Genomic DNA, 23687 nt, shown 5'->3' on the forward strand with positions numbered 1-23687 from the left:
TCAAACAACAACAACAAGTCATGAAGTCCGGGAGAATATAACAAACAAGGAACACTCACCTAGATATGCAAAATAACGTGCAAAATATCCTTCCAGATATTACCCTTAGTCACCAATGAAACCTAAGGTTGAACAAGAGAACATATTACAGTTTATCGAGCAAAACATTTAAGGGAAACAAAGAAACCCGACTAATTAGGAGTAAAACGTGTAAAGATGACTTTCAAGTAGGAAGAGGGTTGTTTGAACCCCAGGATGAAAAATCATGTTTTAAAATGGAAAACCGGTCATGGTATTGGCCAAACAAAAGTATACAAGTTCAAATAGAAACCTAGCCCTCGAGCGAAAATTTGGGCAGCACGCCCTTTGTGTTTACCTAATTTTCCAGCCATTTTGGCTTCATTATTTTTCCTCAACCACAACCCAACATCACACATAAGCAATTCAAGTCAAGAGCCGTTCCATAGGCTCACAATATCATAAGAATAAGAATTACAACAATCACAAGTGCAGAAATTCAACTTAGCACAAAACAGATTTGACGTACGAATGCGGAAATAACATATCCGAAGCTACGCTTATCGGATTGAGATGAAACCTATGCCGTTTCGAAGCTAAGACACAGAGTTACAACATTCATGAAGGTCACTTAGTCCAGTTCCTAATGTAACATAGTCAAATTCTCAAATTACTAAACCAGAAACCAATTCGTCGGCTGTTTAAACGCAGAACACTGTAATGGACATATCTCAGAGTATACAAGTCCGAATCAGGTGTTCTTAGAGGTATTTGAAAGCTAATTCAGAATACTACAACTTTCATGTTTTGCGAAAAAGCTAAATCAGAATGGATCCTAGTCGAAAAACGTGATAAACTGGACTTAACTGATCACACGGACTGCTTGGGAAATACTTAAAACAGTAAGGGTATTTTGGACTTTTCACATCCTACGTTGCTCCGATTGAGCTGAAATTTTACAGGCACATAAAAAATACCATTCTCTACAACTTTCCTTCTTTGACCCAAGGACAATTCGGCCTCTAACATAGGGATTCAAATTCGGACAGAATAGGATGAAAATTTCCAGGAATCTGAAATCTTTTGGTTTCAATGATAGTTTTCTTAATTTCTTGCTACACTTGCTACCACAACCCCCTATATAACCTTATATACAACATATACTAACTATACAACAAGTTTAGGCAGAAATTAATCAAACTCTAACTTACATATTTCATCCAAAAATCACCACAACAACTTGCATCACTTGTAATCAAACCCAAAACATGGACTATTTAACATCTTAAACAAGAAGAAAAGGATCAAAGCCATAGATCAGATTTTATACCTCAAAAAGAAGGCTTGCAAGAGTGATCCTCCACTATTTCTTGAAGTTTTTGGTTCCCTTAGCTTCCCAAGCTTCCAAACTTACAATCAATCGGTTTAGAATTCGATTTTAGCACTTGGTTGGTGTAAATCAAGAAGGAATTTGTTTTCTCTTGCTCTCCCTTTCTCTCTCTCTTGCTTGGCCAAGACCAGAAAAAATGAAGAAGAAAGATGGCTGAAGTGAAGGATAAAAAGGCAAGAAAAAAAAAATTAATTAAGGAGCCATGAGGTGGTGACACTTGGCGCCACCAAAGCCATGCAAATTTTTCTCTCTCTCCCTTACATTTTTGGCCACAAATTTCGGTCAAAGGCAGCTGGAAATGAAGGGATATTTTGCTCAAATATCAATGAGCTCATGTGGTAAGAAAGTGGTGGTCCAGTGGTGTGTTCAATCGGTAGTGTGCGGTACACGTCGGTTCACACCGTTTTTCTTTAAAACACCCGTACTAGGGTTTTTACTTCCTATTCACTAACCTTATATCATTGCTCCTAATCACATATTATTTCTCACTTAAAAGTCACTTTTACTCACCAAATTTGATCCTCGCTCCGTACCGAAAAATCATCTGGCGAAAATCGTGAAAACCCTAATTTGCTCCAATTTTGAAAACGAAGAGTGAAACCCTACTTTCTAGGTTTATCTACACTTAATGTGAAATATTTGGGTAGTGGCCTTTGATAAATACTAATTTTCAAATAAAAGGGTATTTTTGAGGAAAAATACAAGGAATTTGCGAGTCCTCACAGAACACATGCATGTTTTGTGAATGGAAACAGCCACCAAAAGCTTCACTTGATGTTAACACATCCCTAAAATCTTTCAAACAAACTATTGAACAAACCTCGTGATTACACAGAAATGCAAGGAAGACAGCTACTGGAACAAATATAAGAAAAAGAGTCGCAAGCACTGGAACCATTCCTGCGTTTTCCTGTTGCAGCTTTTGCCGCAAACTCCCCTGGTGTTTTCTTTGGGTTTTAAACAATTCATGCACCAGTCATTTGACACAAGATTGATCATGCAAACAAAGCTGAGGACAACCAGCTTTAAGAGTTGTTACGGGACCAGGGAAAACAGCAAAACATGAGAATAAAATGCAGCTTTCTTTCATTTCCTGTGTTTTCTTTTAATACGAACATGCAAGAATCTTCTGCAATTTTAACAAGTGACAGAGTAGTAGCAAATCATGAAACCTCATATCAAACTTGCTTGATGTTTTACATCATTTTCTGAACTTTCAATTACACTAAACCCGTGCATAACTCTAGCAAGAAACCAGAATACATTCTAAAAAAATTCAGAACAAAGTTGAAAACTTTATGCAAGTTTCAGCATCCAAATGCGCAGGGGGACAATAAACGAGTTCCTCAACTCCCGACCAAGGTCCGGCAATGCAAAGGCATATAGGCATCTACTAACTCCAAACATAAAGCTTCAAGAAAACAGCCTAAGACCCAAAACATAAGAATCAAGCAAGATACTAGGAACAACACTTGCAACCCACGGACCGTACTTAGTCAGTTTCACAAAGGAAAGAAAGCACGAAAGCTAGCAGCTTTTTGGTTCCTAAGTTTGCAATAAGAGGATTCTAACACAGCTTTGATAGCAAACAAGTTCATGGCATCCTCAATCAAGCGACAAACAAAGACAAGAACGACAAACAGGTCACAACTTCGACGACTAAAGAAAGAAAAAGATGACTTACAGTCATCGTCCTCAAGCATCGACAACACTTAGGAAAGGAAGAAATTTTTGTCAAACTAAGATTGAAAGGGATCCATGACTACCTGAAAGCACCTGGGCTGCTAAACGAAACAGTAGAGGCTCCTGGAAATCGCACGGCTCTGGCAATTGAAATCCACGAACTGGGTTACAAGAGACCCCAACACTGATGCAAGCGATGCCAACCGAAGATCCTTCCTTTTCCTTTTCTGATTTCCAGCCGTCACTGCATCTCTCTCTCTGGTTTCTTGCCCTTTTTCCAAACTTCTACAACCGCCCCTAGATTTTCCTCTATTTTTCTCTTCGCCGTTTCTTCTTTTCTGTTTGCAACCCTCCTGATTTTTTTTACTCTCCGCCGTCCACCTTTCTAGCCCTTTCCTTTTTCCTCCAAACCTCCTCTGTTTCCCTCAATCTCTCTGTAGCTTTTTTTTTTTTCCGCTCTCTCGCTTCTCAGTTTTCCTTAGCCGTCAACTCCAAAAAAAAACTCTACTGCGGCTGCTGTTTTTCTCTTTTTATATGGAACCCAAGGTTCCTAAACCCTCACCCCAATGGTGAGGATGAAAGGCTTACCCTTGCCTTCATATCCAGCCCTCCGATGGGTATCTGTGATTGTCCTTTGCAAGCTGCAAAAATATGCAGCTTGCATGCCGGGGACCCTTTTTTTTTTTTTGAAAATAATACAAAATTGATAAAATATAAATAATAATAATAACAATAATAGAAATAAAAATAAAATGCAATCAAAAAATGCTTGTAACCTGAAATAAAACCAACTTTCCCCTAAATTAATATTTTTTGAAATTTTTTCCTTTTATTTGAAAATAGTTAAAATATATCAAAAAGTAATAATTCCTATTACATTAAAACTTTTCCTTTAATTTCCAAACTTTTTTTTTCACTTTTTTTTCTTTTTCAATTTTTCATCTTTTTTCATTCTTTTTTTCCTTCAAGAAAACATGGAATTTAAATCAAAACAACTAAAGCATATTTTTTGAATGCTTTTTCTTTTTCTTCTTCTTTTTTTTTCTTTCGAGAAATTCTATGCTAAAAACTTACAAATAAAAATAATAAAATAAAAACTAAAAAACTAAAAACTAAAAAGTGAATAAAACTTAACACGACAAATAAAAATTAAGACAAAATAGTAAATGCAAATTACACTAAAATTTTGGTGTCTACAAAGAGATAGGGCTACAATATCACAGAAGGTCAGTCAACCCAGTTTTGAGTGCAAACCGGTCAAAAATGCAAGGTACCACATCAAAAACGTAAAACAGATTCACCAAAACGCATTCTAGCGGAAACATCATAACTCAGGCTCTGCAAGTCCAAATCCAGAAATTCCAAAATTGGTTGCAATTATCTATCCTATACACCTACTAGAGTCCTTAAACATCATTTCCAATCATCATACATGACCCCATAATCATATCCATATGAAAACAGAAAAATCCCCAATAATTATAAAACTTCACCAATTCAACCAAAATCAAGATATAATCCATCAAACCATCTCTTTAACTCACATAAGCCACTAATTAAACATGATTGAGAAGAAAAGAGAGGTTCCTTAGCTACTCACCTTACCAACTCAAGAAAGGAAGCAACTTAGCACCTTGGTCTTCCAAACCACTTCACAACCAACCTTAATACCACTAAACTAAGAGGTTTTATGGAGGAAATCCAAGTTTAATCGGTTAAATTGTTTGATTGGAGCAAGAAATGAAGAAGTAAGATGAAAGCTTTCCTTTCTTTTCTCCTTGTGAAGCTCAGCCAAGATGATGAAGAATGAAGGTAATTTTGGATCAATTTGATACTTATTTGGTAAATGTAGTAAGATGGTCAAATGTCAAAGTCCAACCTTCAATAACAAGGTGACACTTGTCACCCTTTGAGCTTGAGATTATCTTCTTGTCTCTCCAAAACAAATATCTTAACACCTTGTAAAATAATATCACTCAATACAAAATTCCTACAAGTTGTCAAAAATATAATGCATTTACCGTACTAGCGGGTCCCACGTCCAAAATACGCTTTTAATTTCTCAAAAACTAACCGATACTAGAAAAATCATTTCAAAACTATCTTTGCTCATAAACTTTATCTGGGAAATTTTTCTAATAAAGAAAATGTAGAAAAGGCGGGCGATTAAAAAAAAAATAAACCCTAGAAAATTAAAAAATTTTCGGGTTCTCACTCTTATTCTTTCGGGGCGTCACATTTCCTAGAGGCATACGCTATCACTTTATCATTTTGCATCATTGCACATCCCAATCCTTCTTTGGAAGCATTTGTAGATACTACAAAACTATCTTTTCCATTAGGCAAAGTTAATACAGGTGCTCTCGTCAATCATCTTTTTAACTCTTGAAAACTTTTTTCACATTTAGAACTCCACATAAATTTTTCACTCTTCTTAGTTAACTCAGTCATGGGTTCAGCAATCTTAGAAAAATCCTTGATGAATATCCGGTAATACCCTGCTAACCCTATAACATTTCGAACTTTAGTAGGGTTTTTCGGTTGCTTCCATTTAGAAACTACTTCAACTTTGGCTGGATCTACCTTAATTCCGTCCTTGAAAATTATATGACTTAAGAAAGTCACTTCTTTCAACCGAAATTCACATTTGCTAAACTTAGCGTACAACTGATGTTCCCTCAAAGTTTGTAAAACAATTCTCAAATGCTTCTCATGATCTTCCAAGGTTTTAGAATACACCAGTATATCATCGATGAACATCACCACAAACTGATCTAGATAAAGCTTAAAAATTCTATGCATCAAATTCATAAAAGCCGCAGGTGTATTAGTCAATCCAAACGGCATTACTACATACTCGAAATGTCCATACCTCGAGTTAAAGGCAGTTTTGGGTATATCTTTCTCCAAAATCCTCAATTGATAATAACCCTGCTTGAGATCCAATTTTCAGAATACCACCGTCTTTTGCAATTGGTCAAATAACTCATCAATATGGGGCAAAGGGTACTTATTTTTAATGGTTACATTGTTCAAGTCTCGGTAGTCTATACACTGTCTTAAACTCCCATATTTCTTTTTAACAAACAAGACCGGGACTCCCTCCAATGAACTTAGATGGAGCAAACTTCAAAACCTCCCCAAAACCCTATCGTCACCTCTATCCTGGGCCCCGGGTTGGTTAACTGGCCCTGGACCTTGTTGGTCGGCTAAACGTTCTAGGATATCAGTCATTTGATTAATGCCAGTAACCACTTGGTTACCCTTTAGATTTTCTTGTCCTTGGGTCAGCCCAGTTGCCAATCCCTGATCATCCCCTTGAGGTTGAGTTTGTCTAGTCCCACGCCCATGATCTCAACCACTCCTTCGTCCATCCATAATTCTAATTATGCCTAATGCAAGAAATAAAATAATTACGGGAGAAAAATACTCAAAATAAGGGCCAACATGAAAACATTGGAAATAACGATAGTTAGCATATATTAACACTTCAAGATTCATACAATTAGCAAGTCATGGGACATTTACAAAAATTATAGCACACAAGTGCTATAAAAGTGCAATTAGTCATGTACGTCAAAAGTAGATTTAGGTGCCGCAAAAGTAAACCACACAGTCAAGCAAAATACAATGGCCTCAGAACTAGCACCACCCTAACTAATCCTAGCTACACAAGTCAAAAGATTTATCACTCCCAGTCTAATCCTCAGCAAGACTATCAGGTGGAACCTCCTCCTCGGGGTCCTCCTTTGGATCCTCCTCGAAAGGCTCCTCCTCAGTGCTCTCCTGAACCGGACTCTGTACAATCTCCATCACCTCATCAATCAGCATAGTAGTGTCTGTCAAGATCCTAGCGGCCCGATCCCGGACCTCCTCGCCTATTCTAGTCAATCGAGTTCTAGCCCTCGGAAGCTCATCACGAGCAGCCTCAGTCCTAGCCATCTCGTTCACTACAGTCCCCTTTAACTCTGTAATCCTATCTGTGATACCCCGACTTCTTTAAACCCTAAATTCTAAAAAAAAAAAAACCTAGTTTACTTGATTGAAACCCTAATTTACTTGTGACCAACAGGTTTTCTTAAATCTCTCATATTTTAATTGAAACCCTAATTTTAATCACTGGAATTGTAAAATCCCTCACATTTCTCTTAAAACTTCCTTTTATTTGGAATTTATTCATTTATTATAGCTCTACTACCGAATCATTTCACAATAAGTGTAAATGAACCTAGAAAGTAGGGTTTCACTTTTCGTTTCCAAGTTAAGAGCGAATTAGGGTTTCACATTTTTCTGTAGTATGATTATTCGGTACGAAGTAAGGATCAAATTTGGTGCTTAAGAGTGACTTTTGGGTGAGAAATAATATGTGATTAGAAGCAATGATATAAAGTTAGTGAATAGGAAATAAAAACCCTAGTACGTGTGATTTAAGGAAAAACGGTGCGAACCGACGGGTACCGTTTGTTACCGGGTAAACACACCACTTGACCCATACTTTATTACCTTAATCTTTTCATTTTATTTCAGCTAATTAACCCTCAAAATATCTCATACATCAGCCACAATATTTGAGCAAGAAAACAAGAGAGAAAAGAAAAAATTGACTTCCAATCCAAGGGTGACATTTGTCCACTTTGACCCAACTTACTTCCTATCATTTTAACCTTCTTGAAGCTTCAATTGAGCCCCCATTTCTAGCCCTCCAGCCGTGAGAGTGAGAAAGAAAACAAGAGAAAGAAAGCTCTAATTCCATCTTGGGTTTTGTTTGATTTACTGAGAAAACAAGAAAACTAAACCAATTAACTTGCAAATTGAAAGCTTGAGAAGCTAAGGGAACCAGAAATTTTGAAGAGGAGGTGAAGTATTACTCTTGCAGCTTCTTTTGTTGAGGTATAAGGTCTAACCCATAGCTTTGGTTCTTTTATTTTTGATTATGATGTTATATAATTCATGTTTTGCTTAGATTAGTTGTGATACAAGTTGTTGTGATGATTTTTAAGGTGATATATGTAAGTTAGGGTTTGATGATTTCTGCCTATCCTTGCTATATGGATGATATATGTTGTATCTAAGCTTATATAGGAGGTTGTGGTGGTGGATTGAGGTAAGAAATGAAGAAAGTTTCATTGAATCCCAAAATTTCCAGATTTCTGGAAAATTTCAGCCTTATTCTGTCTGGTTTTATTGCATCGTGCTAGAGGCCAAATTAGGCTTAGTGTAAAACATGAAAGTTGTAGAGAATGATATTTTATAGTTTTATACAAAATCTAAACTCAATCGGAGCAATGTATCCTATGAAAAGACCAAAATACCCTCACTGCCCTAGGATGTTTCCAGTGCTCCGTTTTGGACAATTCATCCAGTTAACCGTGTTTATTCACTATGATCCGTGCTGATTTATCTATTTTCCAAAACATGAAAGTTTTAGGAATTTGTCTTAGCTTTCCAACGCCCCTGGAATCACTTCGTTTGGAGTTCAGTAGCCTGAGTTATTGTCATTCGTATAAGGTGGTTAACAAACCCGAGTGTGAGATTCTGGTTCTGTAATTTGACATTTTGACTTAGATACACTACAAACTGGACTGAGTGGTCTTCATGAAAGTTGTGGGTCTTTGTTTTAGCTTCGAAAAGGTATAATTTTCATCCCAATTCGATAAACATAGTTTTGGTTGTGACCATTACGTAAAAATACGTCAAATCTGTCTTTTGTTAAAACTCATTCCCGCACATGTTGTTAACTTGATTTTGTACTCGTATGACTTTGAGCCTATTGAATGGCTATTGTGATGAAATTATATGGTGTATAACTTTGGGATTGGTTAAGGAAAATAACGAAGCCATAAATGGCTGGAAAATTAGGTAAACACAAAGGGCGTGCTGCCCAAATTTACACTCGAGAACTAGAGAACTATACTTGCGACTTGAGTAAAGTTGGTAAATGAATATCACTTGAACCATCTAGGATATTTGCATCTTCTTGTACCAAGGTATATAAGTAAGGAATTGGCCGGATTTATACCCTTGAGAAATAAAATAATGACTGCTCGGAGTACGTTTTCTTTGTCACTTCGACTTAAATGGAGATTTCAAAGTTTTACGAGCAAGCATAAATTTTACAAATATTTTACTCATAGCCTTTGGTTTAAATGTACTCTTTTCACTTCCAAAACTATACTTATACTTTCTACTAGTAGTTATTCGGATTTTCTTTGGTTCACTTAAACTTTGGAGGGGTTTAACTGTAATATTTTCTCTTGCCTATTATAAGGGTTCCTTGGTGATTGAGAGTGTTATCCGGGAGGATACTTTGGACATTATTTTGCTTAAATAGGTGAGTGTTCCTTGTTTGTTATATTCTCCTTGACTTCATGACTTGTTGTTGTTGTTGATAATGTGTTAAGTGCTTTCAAGAATTTCCAAAATGAGTTTTCTAGGTGAGCGTGTACTTTATCGCACTCGACCTAAATGAAACGTGACATTTTCAAGGATTTAATGATTGCTACATTAGTTGCGCATGATGTAAGCCTTTTGGCTGAATTGGGCCCTGCCCTTCGTTACCGCTCGACTCGAGCCAGAAGCGGACTCGATCGGGCGATATGGTGACCCTGGATGTAAAATTTGGTATACTCAAGTATTACCTTGTAGTCTGGTAGAGTCTGGCCAATTTCCAGGAGGGGGTGAACGAAACGAAAGAACGAACGAGGGTTTTATTTACCAAAAATGCATTTATTTAAATGACAGGAGGAATAAGGGGAATGACAGGAGAACGAACGAACGCACGAATATATGCTCCCTGTGAGCCCGTATCCTTTTAATGAATGTGTTTATCGCTTTATTTTGTATTTGTATCTTGAATTATTGGTTATATGTAATGAATGCATTGAGCTTCCTGTTGCCTATGTGTTCGGAACCTCACTGAGCTTTTAGCTCATCCCTTTAGTTTTGTTTTCCTTAACAGGGGAAGGCGAGCAAGGACGAGAGCTCTGTATAGTCTGGCTTGGTCTAGTTCTTTGGTTTTGTAATGGTTCTCGCCCTAGTGCTTGGCACGGGCTGGTTGCTTGGTGAATTGAAAACCTTTGTATATTCAACGTTTGTACTTCCTTTTGAGATAGAAATGTATACAAGTTTCGCTTTAAGTTTTGGATTGTTATTTCGTTTGATCTTGTGGTTTTATTTCGGATTTGATTGAGGTTCGACTGAGTCCCGGCGATAGCTGTACAAGCGGTCCGCCGAATCCTCTGGTTTGCCTTAGGGGAAGGTGGGGCTGTCACACTATCTCCCTGAGCGTTCACCATAATGCTCAACTCCTCGACCTCCTGAAGTAAAGCTCGATTGGTATTCACCAACTGACGACGCTCATCGTCAAGGGACAGCACTAGGTCATTAGGGTACGTGTACATCACTCTACGAGGATATTGAGGGAACCTAGTAGAAGGCGAGTAATGCACACGAGCTCCTCAACCAAGAGCTCGATAGTAAATAGGCTTAAAAGGCTCTATGTGGTCATTAGCGTGTCCTCCGTTATCATTCTCCATCCCTGCAAAACAACCACTATTTTCAGGTTATAAACTTAAAGTCACTAACTCACTCAAACATTACTTTAGGTACAACTAAGGTATCTCATTCCTATTCTCAAGGGTAAAGTCTCTAATATATCTTCTAAATAGATCTCTAAACCCAGTGCTCTAATACCAACTGTGACGCCCCCACTTCTCCCTAAGGCGAACCAAAAGGTATCGGCGGGACGCCTGTTCAGCTCTCGCCAGGACTCGATACAAATTCAATTCAATCTTAAGAATAACAACTGATACTAACAGTCAAAGATATAAAGAAAGTTCGCTTCCTTAATAAACATTCAAGTCTTACATCACAAGATACCAAAAGTACATCTCATTTCTAAAATATACAACCACCAAAAGTTGTCTAAACAAATACATTCAAAATTCTAATCAAAAGTCCACCAAGTAGACTTCTCCATAATTCCTTCCATTTCAACTCTTGTTAAGGAAAACAAAACTAACGGGGTGAGCGAATGCTTGTGAGGCCAAGAAACACACATGTAAGCACGTAGTCCAAGTAGCCACAACAATTATACAGTAAGTGAAGCTGTAAAGTTCAAGTAATTAACATTTCAAGTAAGAAAAGTAAGCAGAAACAATTCAAAGATATTGTAACTCTCACAAGCTAAATTCCACGTAGTCGAGTCAAAGTCTTGATCAAATTCCATGTTGACACTCCGTCAACCACATAAGTATCAAATCCATAGATTCACCACTTTCTTTGAATTCCGTCACCATTACATCCCCATACCAGGCCCGCTCATCAAGGTTTTGATATTACTCGAGTATATCATGGTAATACTACGCGAATATGCCAAGCAAGATCTCTCCAATAGATCATGCTTTACGAATATCTCATAGTTTGCTAAACTTATCGACCAAGCCCACGCTGGCTTGATTTGCAAAGTTAGAGAACGAGTTTGGGTGTCCCCCGAATACGAATTTAAGTCAAGGAGACAACACTCCAATCGACGATCACGAATATGAATTACAATCACATCACATCACACGCGTTGAATATCAATTCACATAGTGAAATTTAATCAGAATTTCATGAAAAAGAGAACGAGTGCGATAAAGTACACATTCGTCTCAACAATTCAAATTCACATAACACACAAGCAACAATCCACGTATTTAACAACAATTCATGCACTTGATACTCACCAAGTCAAAATAAAAGTGAGTCAGTGAGCAATCAAGCCTTAGGCGTCCACTTCGAGATTCTCTTGAAGATCTCCTTGAGCGTCTGAGCAAATAACAAGTAACTTTTACTCACAACTATGTATTAACCAGGAAAGAGTGTACACTTGTTTAGACTAAGTCAATATCTCATAAGAAAACCTTAATCACTCAAAAATCGTGGTTCAAAAGTGAGGATTTATTAACACAAAAGAAATTGATTTTCTGCATGAATCGAGTTTAAAATGATCGATCAATATCAAAGGATGGGGTAAAAGTTTCCAAAAACTCACTTCCCACCAAGTCGGACAATTTGAGTTTTGCGCGTCAAATTTTGAAAAATCAGATCTTGCACTCGGTAGGTCCAAAAATGGAAAATTTGTACTGTTGGAAACTAGATCCAAAGTACTAAAAATTTCTAGAAGATACTTTTCCAAGATTCTAAACAGAAAGTATTCATTTTTCAACTCAAAGTTTTAGTTGCAATAGGACAGGTTTGAACCAGTCTTGGTTTTGTAGTCATCTTTGGAAATTCGGCATAACTCACAGAAACTAAATCAGCCTTTAATATTCATAGCACAATAAGAGTTCCAAACAAGGTTTTGAACACAACAAATGAAACTAAATTCAGTTTCTTGAGTATCAAGATATTGCAGTTCAAAGTCGGTAAATTTACACTACTAGAACAGTGAATTTCCAGATTTAAAAAGCTATGTTTGTAGCATCATTTGGATATCGAAAGGTTGTTGAAATAACACCAAATTTGGTACACTTAAATCTCTATATGTGAACTACCCCTGTATCAAATTTCATGGAAAAGCTTACGTGGGAAGGCAGTTAACAAAATGACTAAATTTCGTAAATTGTTTCAAGGCTAATCTGCCTTCTAGCTTTTATTTCTTTTCCAAATATTTTGCACAATGAAATCAGTCCAAATTCGATCCATCTTTGAAACCAAGGTCCTAGAATCCTTTGATAAACACTTGATGGTTGATTGACATTAAAATTTTCGAAATAAAGCATCCCACAACAAACTAGACCAGTCGGCCAGCAAGAAGGAAAAACTTTCCAGTTTTCCAGCTTTATTGCACTTGAGAAATCAGACCACATCTCACTCAATACAAGTTCAAATTAAGAATGGTTGGTGACATTGGAAACTAGGTTCAAAATACTTCAATTCATCAGCAGAAAACATTTCCAAAATCAGTTCACAAGTAGTTCAAAGTCAAGCCATAAGTTGCAGCTTCTCATTTCCTCTCCGACAGATATTCATAACAGGGCAGTAATTTTTGATGAATCACTACGGATGACTCAAAATGAAATAGTGGGTGATTTTTATACGGTTAGAAAGCTACGGATGTCTAGTTTTGAATGCTGCTAACGGTACTCAATTTTGACTTTTGTACAGAGAGATATGTTCAAACAAAGAAGTACTGTTCGACATCCTATTTACCATTTCCAGGTTTTTTTAAATTTCAAAAATCCAAGTTTTGTTCCACCAAATGAAACGATTTTCGGATGACACTTTGTGAACACAATATACAACATATCTCAACCAATTTCACAGCCAACAAACATCAAAAGTTTTGAAATAAAACAGAGTAACATGACCAGAAATTTTCAGCCAGCTTGCACTTCCAACTTTCCTTCGATTTTTCCTTCACTTTCTAACCGTATTCATCTCTAATAACACGTAAACAACCACATTCAACTAATTACACCTCAAGACAGCTACCTAAAGGTATCATCAATTCCGCTAGCCTAGAGTTAAAACAAGATAAAATGGGTTTCCTCAAGTCCTCTACCTATTTCATGCTTTGGGTTGTCAAACCCATGAAATCTAAGCTTGATTTTTGAAGAAAAATGGAGAGATTGCAAGAGTTGATGGTTACCTCTTAACCCTTTAAGAAACCAGAAATTTTCACCACAAAACCTCCAAGAAATTTCCACTAGATGATGTCTTCCTCCAAGCTAAAGTTAATCTCCAAATAGTTTTGAAGTTGGATGCAAATTTGGAAGTGAAATGGAAGCAAGAATTGAGCAAGTGAAGTGAAGCTTTTTCCTCCTTTCTTCCTTGGGTGTTCGGCTGACCAAGAGAGAGGAAGAGAAGGGTTTTGTGTGTTGTGAAGGTTGGTGGATAAAGTGTGTTAGGAAGCCAAGTTAAAAGTGAAAAGTCAACTCGTAATAGTGCGCGAATAGTGTTTCATACTACCATTTTTCTCTCTTGTTTGTTGCACTAGTGCACTAATCCTCAAATGTAATTCCTTTAACACTGTAATTAGTCACACTTAGTAGTCTAGTATTATTTCTCAAATCTCCACTTAGCCGATTTGACGCGAGATACTCGAACTTCCGATTCGCGCGCGATAAGGCGAAATTTAAAAATGATTTATGTAACGATAATAAAATTAACTAATTCTAGGGTAAATAATTAAAAAAATAACTATTTTAAGAATAAAAACATGAGTCCTCATAGAAATCCTATGGCCCATAATTATCTTCTCACGTACCATAAAATGACATTTTTTTCAATTTAATACCAAATTGGATTCCTCACATCTTTCTAGGATACGACTTAAATTATTTAAACAAACATCAAAAGAGAAACCATTTATAGAGAAGTCATCCATCAAAACCTTAATGATGTCTTTCACTAGATCTGAAAAGATGACCATCATGCACCTTTGAAATATTGTAGGTGCATTGCAAAGTCCGAATGGCATTCTCTTGTTCGCGAATGTGCCATACGAGCATGTGAAGGTAGTCTTTACCTAGTCCTTTGGGACTATTGGAATCTGATTATACTCTGAATATCCATCCAGGAAAGAGTAATGCCTCGCTAATCTTTCTAGGATTTGATTGACAAATGGTAGTGAAAAGTGATCTTTTCCGGTGGTGACATTTAATTTCTTGTAATCGAAACAAACACGCCATCCAGTGTGTGATAGCCCCACCTTCCCCTAAGGCGAACCAAAGAGGTTAGCGGACTGCCTGCCCAGCTCTCGCCAGGACTAACGGTGCAGTATAAAGCGATCTATCACGTTCTGAAACTTATATTGCGCGCAAACAAGGCAAAAGGGCAAAATAACCCAAAATAAAAGAAATGAAATCCAGAGTCGGCCATGAATAGTAACCGACCCGTCCGAAACCCAACCAAACATCGAAATACATATACAACATAACATTAACCATTTACAAGCCACAATGGCCTTTAAAAGTGATACAAAAGTCACTACATATGTGGGTTGCCAAAACAAAAGTGAAAACGGCCCTAATGATACATTTAGGGTCCCATTTTATGTACAATACAAAAGAGGCATTCATCTAGTTCATTCGGCAACCATTTAACAACATTCATTCCAAAATAGTCATATTCCTGTAAGGAAAACAAAAGAAACGGGGTGAGCTAAATGCCCAGTGAGAATACAACCACCATAGCAACTAAGATCACATAAGCATAACTGTTCAGTTCAAGTCTGCAAATAAGAAGTAAATCAAATCAGTGAAAGGATACGGATGGCTCTCAAGAGCCCATTTCCTCGCTTATATTCTTGATCCAACCTCATTGACCCTCCGTCAATGTTAAAAGTAACCATCCGTAGACATCACTTACATCCAACCGTCCAACTATCATACCCCAACCGGGCCCGCACTCCATTCAGTCATTTTGGTAATACTCGAGTATACCGGAACCAAAGGTCTCATTACCACAAGATTCCACAGTACAGTCCCCGAGGCATGTCAATTTTCACGACCAAGCCCTCGCCGGCTCGATTCAATTGACTACCTACGGGGTTGAGCTCGGTAATGCAGTAAGGCCGTTGGATATTCGTCCAAACGACACCAAATCAATTGTCCATGAGTGGAATTCAATATTTCATATAGCAAGTGCAGTATTTCAGTATAACGGTAAACAGTCAAGAATGGAATCACAAGGGGTGAGGGCGGTCAAGTACACCCTCACCTTGATCAATTTCAATAACCAAATAAGCCTTCAAGGCATCACATTCACACATAACAAAGTCACATTGTAACAATTTAAGTGAGTAGTATACTCACCAATCACGTAGGTGATATTTCATGCACCAACGTTAAAAAGGTCGCCGTGAACCCTCGTCACGTCCTAGAACACGTAAACAAAGACCATGAGACTTGATAACGAGTCATAAAGCCATACCAATCACAACCCCAATAGGGTTTCATATGCATTTTAAGCATAAAAGCAAACCAGAAAATCAGGAAATGTAACTCATTTGTTCCAACAACAAAAACAGTTTTGACCTCCTAATGCGGTAATGGCACAAAATGCGGTACGCTTATCGGATTAGGGTGTAAGATCCACCGTTTCGAAGCTAAGAACCAGGGTTACAACAATGTAGAAGGTCACTCAGTCCAAATCCTAGCACAACTAGGTCAAAAATGCAGAATACCAAACCAGAACCGTAATTGCAGGTTCACAAATCACACAATGCTGTAATTGGTCTAACTCAGTCTATACAGGTCCAAATGCCAAAATTCCAAAGGTATATGATAGCTAAGACATCCGGCTACATTTCATCAGAAGATAGCAACAACAAAATCCAAACCAATCCCAGCCAAAACAGTCAATTACAAGTGCAGTTTTCACATTCTGAGCAACCCAGATCAGCAATAGTAAAATCGACATATCTAACTCTACACTAGTCTAAATGACCTGAAATTTTACAGGCACCTCAATCACATCAATACCTACAACTTTCATGTTTTGAGAAAAGGCCAATTCGGCCTCTAAGCCTGAGATACAAAAACGGACAGAAAAGGGGGTTTTGAAACCCTAACATTTCACATTTCAATCCAAATCCAAAATTGGTTGCAATTATCAACAATTCACATCCACTAGAGTCATAACCCCTCATTATCAACCATCATAAGCAACCACAACACCATGATCACATTAAACCAGAAAATTCCTCAAAAAAATAAAAACTTCACCAATTCATCACAAATCAAGAAATAATTCACATAATCCATCACTTTAGCTCACATTAGGCACAAATTAACCATCATTAAGTATAGGAGGGAGTTCATATACCACTTACCAAGTAAACAAGAGAGAGGGAGTTGTAGGACACCTTAGCTCTCCAAGAAAGCTTCACCAAATCACTCACTAGCACTAACTAAAGGGATTTTATGGAGTGAAATCAAGTTTAGTTGGTTGAGTTGTTGAATTGGAGCAAGATGAAATCAAAACTTGAAGAGGTTTTCTCCCTTCTTGAGCTCAAGGTGGCCGGCCAACAAGAGGTAAGAAATGGTAATTTTTTGTGAATTTTAAAGATATTTAATCAAATGGGTCAAAAGTCAAGAAAGTGAATAGTGCTCCATAAGTCAAATCCAATGATCTAGTGACACTTGTCACTCTCATAAATGCAATCTTATCTTTTCTTTTCCTCTCACATCAATCAATTCACATCCTCTACTTATCCCTTAACATCCGATAAATTTTACACAGTATCCGGAATTTAACCTAATTGGCCGAATTTTTCCGAACTTTTCGCACTAGTGGGTCCCACGTCCAATATATATTCTTAATTTCCTAAAAACTCTCCAATATTAGAAAAATTATTTAAAAACTATAATTACTCATAAAATCCACCAAAAAATATTCCTAAGCCAGAAAATGCAGAAAACATGCAATTAAGGGGAAATAAACCCTAGGAAAAATATTAGGGAAATACGGGTTCTCACACAGTGGCAGTTCATATTAATGTCAATTCATCTTTATCATTCTTCACTACTGTCATTCCTTCCTTCTTTGGGACTATCTGGATAGGACTCATCCAAGAACTGTCAGAGGTAGGATAAATAATTCCAACATCTAGTAATTTAATTACCTCTGCTCAAACTACTTCCTTCATGTTAGCGTTAAGTTGCCTTTGATTTTCAATTGAAGATTTCGCATTGTCCTCTAGTAATATCCTGTGCATGACTACAGATGGCTTAATGCCTTTAATATCAGCAATACTCCAAGCAATAGCTGATATACGGTCCCTAAGTACTTTTAACAATTTGTCAACTGTAGTGTCACTCAGAGAAGAGGAAATTATACTCGGGTAAGTTCCATTAATACCAAAAAAGCATATTTCAAGTGAGAAGGCAACAGTTTCAATTTTAATTGATGACAAGATTTATCACTTAGAACAGTATTTTTTTTCAAATTACTGACTCTTAGCAAAAGACAATTGCCCTTGCCCTTCCAAACATTTTACCAAATTTAATGCATTAATATCCTCTACCTGCTCATTCAAATTTAAAGCAATAGCATGCTCAATAGAATCACTAAAATATTTATGTTTGACAGTTTCGTCAAACACTGAGTTAAGCACATCAATATGCAAACATGCTTTGTTAATAGAAGAACAGTTTAACGATTTAAATATGTTAAACTCTTGCCTATCCTCACTTACTCTCAAAATCAACTTTCCTTCTAACACATCAATTAATGCCTCACTTGTGGCCATGAATGTTTTATCTAAAATAATTGGCACATTAAAATCTTCTTCCATTTCAAGTATAAAAAAATCAGTAGAAAAATTTATGAGCACGTCCTCAATTATCCCCATCAGATATTGACGTGCGCTGGGTATACATATACAATTAGCTCATCTACAGTTGAGTTTTAAATTTATAACATCCTAAATACCCCACATGCGATTTTTCACAAGTATACGAATCGAGAGCGAGTATAGGGTATTAAGGGTCGATTCCACAGGGAAGATTTTCAATTACAGATGGTTTTTGAACTCCTTTATTATCTAAATTACCATAAACATGAAGTAAAGTAATGGAAATAGCACTAGAAAATTCCTAGAGATATGGAATTCCTTACTATTGCAAATGAAATTATCGATTAAGTGAACGCTATTATCTTGGCAAGTTATGACGTAATTTCCTAATATATCTGAAACCTACTCTCGTAGTGAATCAACTATACTTGTAACTAAGCCATACCTACTCTCGTGGTTATGAAATTAACTAAAATCTCATTTCTTCGATGAAATTACATAAAACAAGTCATTAAAGCCACAAAGGTGCTCCTTTACTCTAATGAGTGAACTCCCTAGGTTTATCACTTCCTTGAGTTAGTGTTAAATTCCAATTCTCATTGCAAATCTAACACTTTAGATAATCACAACTAATGACCGGCTAATCATGATTAGAAAAGTAAAGGTGATAAATAACTTGTTCAACATAATATCATCAAATAACAAAGTAAACACCACTAACAAAATATAGAAAGTTCAGCCATACTCTAGGCATAAACTTTAGAGCAAAACATGAAAATAAGATCCAAACTTGTATTATAGTTAAACATGAACTCAAATACAAAAGAGAAAGTGAAAGGAGAGAAGTCACCCTTGTCACATGAGCTTCAAACTCTCCATCTTTGCTCCTCAATTTTCATCCAAATCTAACTACAAATACAAGAAGGAAAAACTACACTAACTACTCTATACTACCCTAACTAATGAACTAAGGAAATTATAGTAAAGACTACATTTTTAGTGAATTTATCTAGTCTTCCAAAGTTATCAAAATGGTTTTCAAAGGCTGCTATTTATAGAGGAATTCAAGGTCAAGAAGAGTTGTTAAAGTTGTCATTTTTTGACTCTTGAACTCCTATGAGTTGTCTCTAGAACTTTCCAACCTTTTCTTAATCAGATACAGTCAAAATTGCTAGCTGGAATTGAGCTAAAAATTTTGTGTGAATGCAAGGCAAGTTGATGAGCAATTTGCAGAAATCAGGTGAGAATACGCGACTACAAGAATACGCGACTTAAACTTGCATATTGGATAGTCATGTATTCAATTTTGCACACTTAAACTACTATTTTCTCAATGATGGAGGCTGAACTAACTCTTGTGTAAAATATAAAAGTTGTAGCTCTTTGTGTTAGCTTTCCAATGCCTAAAAAATCATCCCATTTGGAGCTCTGTGGACTGGGATATGACCAAAATACCTTCAATTGGTCAGAGCTCTATTTCAGCTTTCGACCACAAAGTTGCACTTCTGTATTTCGGCTTTTTGAGAATGATAAAGACTAAAATGGACTTTTATGTCTTCATATCAAATGTATATATATATATATATATATATATATATACTATCTTCCAAATGGTTCAAGAATCACCTCAATCCGATCATTGTAGCTCAAGATATTGTCAAAATACCATAAGGTGTCAAAACTGTGAAACTTGCTTCCTTTGTTCTCGATTGCATTTCCTCTTTTCCATTTCATATACTCTTTTTATCACTTTAAACCATCATCAATTATCCAATTATCTTCTCAAATCACTCCCTTTGATGATTGAATACTTAAACCTACAAATACATGAAGTTTTTGCCATAAAAATTCATAGAAATGCAATTTTCACCACTTAAATCATAAAATACATATTTTCACTAGAAATCTAGTTATTTAGCTATAAAAGTAGCTAAAACACACCAAAACTAACTAATAAAAAACATTTAAAACATGTAAAATATCTACTTATCAGATATCTTACTAAACAATCGACTAATTGAAGAACTACCATTGGAGGCACTATCTCAGTAAATTTTAATTTCCTGTAAAAAGACAATGGCATTAAATTGATGTTAAAAGCCAGGTTACATAAACACATATTAACATGAATGTTCTCAAAAGAACAAAACACTGTGAAACTCCCTAAATCCTACTTCTTTATAGGAAGACGATGTTGAACCATGGCACTGCATTCTTCAGACAATGGTAGCGTGCTGAATTCCTCCAACCTTTGCTTATTGGATATGACTTTTTTGAGGAATTTTGCATATGTCGGCATGTTGGCAATGGTCTTGGCAAATGGGACAAATGGGATGTTCACTTGCAATTTTTTGAACAGCTCTAAGAACTTCTGGTATCTACTTTCATTTGCTTTCCTCTTGAGGCTTTGTAGAAATAGAATAGGTGGGACATTTGGCTTAATTTCAGGTGATTTCACAGGGATATTATTATTTTTAACATCATCGTCAGAGTTAGGCTATTTTTCTCTAATCCTATCTCATCATTCCTCATTTAACTACTTGATGAGGAGGTCGAGGGAGCTATCCAAGTGGAGCAAGTGAAGGTGCCATTGGGGCCTATGACACGAGCTCCCGCGAAGAGATTGAATGAGATACTACAAACATTGGTTCGTGCGGCTCGAGAGTCACGTGGAGAGCCAAAGGCCATTGAGGGCCTCAGCGAAGCTAGAGACGTTATCTTACTTTCGGCCATCCATGAGGATTAGTGGTGTCAAATTCGACCAAGGGCCCATGGCCCATTACTAGCTTTAGTAGAGTAAAATAAAGAGGTCCAACTAACGTGTGGTTTGGACCTTTAGTAGTCGTTCAGTCCTTGGGTCAAATGATCTAGGCCATGTGCGCCACTTTAGTGAGTGTTATTCTTGATTTTGATGATCACAAAGCACTTTGAAATGTTTATCTAATTCTCTTCAAATATAAGTGTTTTGCTTTTAAGAGAATCAGGTACAAAGGTGTCAAGGAAACAAAATCAACCAAAAGAAGAAGCAAAAACAGGGCACTCATGTCGGACGTCCTAAAGGAAGCTGTCGGACGTCCGAAAGAATTAAGAACATCAAGAAGGAAACTCTGTCGGACGCTCGTAAGGAAGCATCGGACGTCCGGGAGGATCGGACGCACGTTTCGGACACACATCGATCACATCGGACGTCCGAGAAATTCTGTAAAGTTTTGATGACTCTCTGTTGACGTTCGGACGCAGATGCTGTCGGACAATAATATCCCATCGGACGTCCGAACGACAGCTTGGCTGATTCTCGGACGATGGGATCGGACGGTGACTCATCTGTCGGACGTCCGACGGCCCCAAATGCTAGCTGACTCTTCATCTGCCTACTATTCGTTGGAAGCATTATTGAAGCCCATTTTTGGTCCCCTTTAAATACAAACGATTCTGAACCAGTGAGGGAGTTTTGCACACTTTGTTTACAAGATCTCAAGAGATATTTTAGTTAGAAAATAGTCTCCCAAGCAAGATTTGTTCTCCAAGTGGTGTGAATTTCTTGCAAGCACTTCTCTTGTGTTTGAAATTTTCAATAGTGTAGCTTTGTTGAGGGTTATCTGAGTGATAGTAAAACTTCCTAGATTGACTAAGTGAGGCTTGGGGCAAGGAGGAAGTGATCCCTCCATTGTACATTGAGTTGATTTTGTTCTTCAAAGAGAAGGTGCTCATCTTTGTGATTGGTCTTCAAGTTTGAGAAAACCTTGGTAGACAATTGGTTTGATACTCTATCTTATTCTTTTTGTTTAATAAAATTCTCATTGCTTATATACTCTCTTATTTCTGATCAACATTGTTCTCTTCTTTAAATTTATTTGGTTGATCACTACTAGAAAAGAAGGTAAATTTTTATTAAAGAAAAAGTGCATAAACTCAATTAAGGTTTTTTAATCAACCTAATTCACCCCCTCTTAGGTTGTCTTTGGGCCTTACAATTGGTATCAGAGTTTGGTCTCCTAGAGATTAAGCTCAAGCGGCTTGGAGTAAAGATGACAACCAATCATGCCATGTTTGTTGAGGGGCAATCTGTCACTAGGCCTCCCATGTTTACTGGTTCCAGTGAGGCTTGGGGTAAGGAGGAAGTGATCCCTCCATTGTACATTGAGTTGATTTTGTTCTTCAAAGAGAAGGTGCTCATCTTTGTGATTGGTCTTCAAGTTTGAGAAAAGATTGGTAGACAATTGGTTTGATACTCTATCTTATTCTTTTTGTTTAATAAAATTCTCATTGCTTATATACTCTCTTATTTCTGATCAACATTGTTCTCTTCTTTAAATTTACTTGGTTGATTACTACTAGAAAAGAAGGTAAATTTTTATTAAAGAAAAAGTGCATAAACTCAATTAAGGTTTTTTAATCAACCTAATTCACCCCCCCTTTTAGGTTGTCTTTGGGACTTACAATTGGTATCAGAGCTTGGTCTTCTAGAGATTAAGCTCAAGCGGCTTGGAGTAAAGATGACAACCAATCATGCCATGTTTGTTGAGGGGCAATCTGTCACTAGGCCTCCCATGTTTACTGGTTCCAATTATGTTAGTTGGAAAGAAATAATGATTATCTTCTTGTAATCCCTTGATATTGAGCTATGGTTTATTGTAAATGAAGGACCGCATGATGCTAACTTTCTTGATGCAGAAACAGGTTTGTTGCGGCAAAAAACAAGAGCTGAGATGAATGTTCAAGATAGAACCAATCTTACATTAAATGGCAAAGCCATGAATGTTCTTTATAGTGCCTTAGACTCAAATGAATCCATTAGAGTAAAAGGATGTAAATCTGCAAAAGAAATGTGGGATAAGCTAAGAGAAATTCATGAGGGTAGTGACAACGTGAGCGAACAAAAAAAATCTATCTTGGTCACAAAGTATGAATCATTTAAAATAGAACCTCTTGAGGATATTGACAAAATGTATTGCAGGTTCAATGACTTGATCAAAGATCTCGAGGTGTTGGGCAAACAATACACCTTGAGAGAGAAAAATAGGAAAATTCTCAATGCATTGGGTAAAGAATGGGAAAGTAAAGTGACTGCAATAGAGGAGACTAAAGATTTGAATTTTGTGTCTATTGAATCTCTCATTAACTCACTGACCTCCTATGAGTTGAACTTGAAAGCTAAAGTGTAGGAGGAAGAGGACGCAAGAGCAAAGCGAAACATAGCTCTAAAGGCAGCCCAAGGTGATGATGATCCAGCTCTACTGAATGATGAAGACTCGGATGGTGATGACAACGATCTTGCTCTCATCACAAAAATCTTCAAAAGAATCTTGAATA

The sequence above is a fragment of the Coffea arabica genome, chromosome 1c, assembly GCF_036785885.1.
Source record: "Coffea arabica cultivar ET-39 chromosome 1c, Coffea Arabica ET-39 HiFi, whole genome shotgun sequence".
Taxonomy (NCBI): domain Eukaryota; kingdom Viridiplantae; phylum Streptophyta; class Magnoliopsida; order Gentianales; family Rubiaceae; genus Coffea; species Coffea arabica.